The sequence below is a fragment of the Juglans microcarpa x Juglans regia genome, chromosome 4D (assembly GCF_004785595.1).
Source record: "Juglans microcarpa x Juglans regia isolate MS1-56 chromosome 4D, Jm3101_v1.0, whole genome shotgun sequence".
NCBI lineage: Eukaryota > Viridiplantae > Streptophyta > Magnoliopsida > Fagales > Juglandaceae > Juglans > Juglans microcarpa x Juglans regia.
The window spans coordinates 17,731,441-17,735,542 of NC_054600.1; positions in this window are offsets into that span (position 1 = coordinate 17,731,441).

The window sequence follows — 4,102 nt, forward strand, 5'->3', positions numbered from 1 at the left end:
TACTTCTTTGAAAGCATTTCTTCCACAAATGTATGTAACATGAGACTTAACATGCTTACTTATACTTGACATATGACATATGAAATGCCATGCATGAAATAACCAAGCATAACATGTTCATTTCATAGCATGATTACATGAAATACATGAAACATCCAAACACATTCATGAAATCATGGGAACAAGCTTAGGCCGAAACACTTGGGGTAAAAATCATGAGATTAATGACTTAAACATGTTCCAATCTTCAAGCATATAACATAGGAATCAAAGCATCAAATCATGACATTTAACTAAGATCCGAAACATACAACACATGTTATGGCCGAAACATCATAGCGCATAATCCATCAATCTTGAACATATGAAAACCGAAACATATACAAGTATTTCATGGCATTTTCATCACGAATTTCAAACATGAAATTCCTTCCATAGATTGATACAAGATCATTTTAACATAATCAAACAAGAAATAACCAACAAAACAAGCACGAAGATGAAAGGATTTACATAATCATATACAAGTGTTAACCAAGAGTAGGTTGAGTGTATACTTACAAAATCCTTGTAAAAGAATACGAGCAAATTGTAAATCCGAACATATCATAATAGAAAAAGCATCTAAAACCCTAACTCATGTTCTTAAGTGTGTATGTGTGTTTCTAGGGCATCACTTGGTCTTAAACCATTCGACTTCTAGGGTTATTAGGTTAAAACCCTTTTCATTTCACACATGAGGTAGTACAAAACCTAAGGTAGCCAAGAATACATGAGATGGTTAAAACGTGGAGAATAAATTCCCCCTTCACTATTCGGTCTCAAGGGTTTCTCTTAGAAACCCTAGGTTATTTTCTAAGAAAATGATAGAAAGTGTGTGTTCTATCATTTCTCAAAGTCTAATGAGACTTGAATCTCATTTTTGGATTGAGAAAAGATTGTGTGTGAGCTAGACTTCGGAAAACTGAATCTTACCTTGCAAATCTTTGGGGTAGTGCCGAAATCATTCTCTTGCAAGGATATTTTTTGTTTGGTTGGTGAGAAAACACAAGAGAATGAGAGAGAGCTTCCAAAAAAACTTGAGAGAATTGAGTGGAGAGAGTAGAAACTCATGCAATAATCCGAAAAATGGCAAGGGAAAAGCCTCCTAGGCGTGTACCCTTGTCCTTATATAGTGACCATTCACCTCCCTCCTTGTTTGAATCAAAACCTTTGCATGTGAGACAACTGGCAAGGTGCCTTCTTCTTCCTCTCTCAAAAATCAAAAACCTCTTGGTGTTCCCCCCTTAGATTGCATTGGGAAGGGAAAATCTTAGAGGTGGCGTGTGAGCTTCCCTCCTTGGCTGAAAATCACAGTTTCCTCTTATACCCTTCCTTTCCTTTAACAAGTCAACATCTTATCAAGGGGTAACTTAGTAAAACCGTGCATAACCTTTCCTATTCTCAACAAAAGGCTCTTGGCATGGAGGACAAGTGACATGGGTGTGTGCCCTAGCCTTAGCCGTCCCCTCCTCTTTCAATTCCCAAGGTTTTGCTTCAACTTCCCCATGCTTATTCCCTAGGTGACCCTTCACATTTCATTTGTGTACAAAACACTAAGTGACAAGTGGCAAGCAAAAAGACAATTTGGGGCATTCTAGCCGAAAACCCAAGGGGCAAACTTGTCCTTGATAAACGTCTCATTGCAAAAGTCTTCTAGAACCTTGGTGCATGTTTGTCAAATGGCAAAGACTCAGCAAGATTCGAAATCCCAAAGGTCTCCTTCCAATTTCCTATGCGAAGCTTCTAAAAATGTACCATTTCACATCCCTAGGCTCTCATTTCCCTACCTTATAACTTGATGTCTGAACCAAAAGCAATGGGCTAGGCATGTAAGCCCATTTTGGTGCTTTCCTACTAAAATTATTTTCCCCCTTAGCCCACTTTCAAGACTAGGTTCAAAGCAAAAATATTCTTGGGTTACATAACACTTAACAAATTTAGAATTGGATCATGGGCCTAAACCATTGGACCTAAACTCCCAAGTAAGGCCAAAATTCTAAGGTAACTAGAACCACTCTTCTCTTGGCCTTAAATCACTACATCAAAGGCTTCTAAGTCTCCAAAATACCATGGTAACCTAGAACAATTCTAAGGGTCAAGCCTAGATGAAACTTGGGTCATCACACCGTAGTACAACTCATGTTGACACTATGTCTTTGTCCACAGACATTGTTCTTAATGCATCGGTAACATAACATTTCATCATAACATCATCATAACATCATAACATATGCACCCACCAATCCTAGGTGCCATACTTCGCTCCGATATTCTTTAAAAAGAATCCATTCGAAGCTCGTTGATTGTTCTTTATCAACCCAGGAGTTACCACTCCAGTTTTACTCACTCTCGAGTTGATAGAGGAGTTTTATAAGAATAATTACCCATCCTAGCCTTTAGGTTCATAGCAAAAAATTTATATTTTCATACTATGCTTGAAAATGTTTTTCATGACATGTATTTGTGAAGTATAAAATGGCAATTTCACATAATATGCTCATATGGTAGAAAAATTGCAAGTCATGTGAACAATTAACCAAATGCACAATGTTATGTTTCATGCTCAAAATGACATTTTTATCATGAATGTAGCATTTATCAATAAATCATAAATAAATTTTCAAAATGTAAGTTAGAGGTTAACTTACTAACTTCTCGAGTTAGAGAATCGATGTTGCTGTAAAGAAAGTTATTATAAGTTAGGATTTGAACTTCTACAGAAGATGTTCATAATCAAAGGACTAAAAAATTAATATTTACAAAAGTGTCCCTATATTTAGCAAAATCTCCACTAAGGGCCTAAATTTTCACTATTTGGATATGGGCCCCAAAATCACCAAAGGTCACAAACCTCATATGGACCGATCCTCATGTGTGATTCCATCTATTTAACCTCTATGGATGCATGTGTGCTCAAACTCATCAACAAATATAATTATAAGCTGAGGAACAATTTAAAACTTAGGCATAGGTCACACAAGTTCATCCCAACACTTAAACATGGCTTAAGACCTAAACATCATTAAAAAGCAAGCATCATGTTTGTAGCTTTCTTTAGCAAGAGATGTTTTAAAACCTAACTTAATCATGCATTCTCTCATTCTTATCCCAATCACAAAGCTTTTCCAAATGCACATTATTCAAGCCAAAGCAAATTAATCTAAACTTCATGAATTAAACTTAAACTAAGCAAAAGCGAAACAAGCTTGATGATCAACACAAGCTATGAATTTAAAAACTATCATGGCATGCCTTTAACCTCAAATTCAAACCTTCAAAATTCATTCTAAGATATTAGTGTGTGACCCTTAAGCTCCAATAACACCTCACTTCAAGATCACTTGCACAACCTACTCGACTTCAACTCTTTTCTCACACAAGAAATGTTTGCTCTAAAGAACACTAGAGGAAACACTTTGAGGAGTGGTGTGAGGAAGTGAGGGGTGAAGGGGGTATTTATTGGGTTCATTGGATGGGTGAGCAGTGAGATGCATGACAATGGTGAGGCTTTGGGATTGGTCGAGGTGGGTGCTGGAGTGATAAAGCCAAAAATCAGATTGTGTCATCCTTGTGTAGGTGAATAGTGCCCTATAAAACTTCATGATTTCTTCAAGGTAGGTGCTACAAAGATTCTATGGGTGCAGCGCTGCCTTGGTTCAGATGTTAGAGCAAAACAAAAATGATTTCCAAAAGGAAATCATGCTAGAGGCCAACGGTTTTGATTCCACCAAGCTGATCAATTTTTCCACATTTGTTTGTCTCATCTTTGTGGTTATTTGGAAGTTATGATGACCTTCATTTGAAGCCTTTTCAGGTGAGGAAAGAAGGTTAGATTGGTTGTCATGTGATCTTACATGAGCAGAAAATGGGAAGGAAGCAAAGTGATGGTGCCAGCCGAGTGATGCCTAGTGTCAATGCCAATTGGTTTTGACATTTTCTTGGGGAACCATTGGTCAATATACTTTTGAGTGCTTGATTGACTGTTTAGGGATTGGAGGGAAGGGGTGGTGGCATGTGGAGATGGCTCAAAGAAAAGTAGAAAAATTCTTGAAGAAACTAA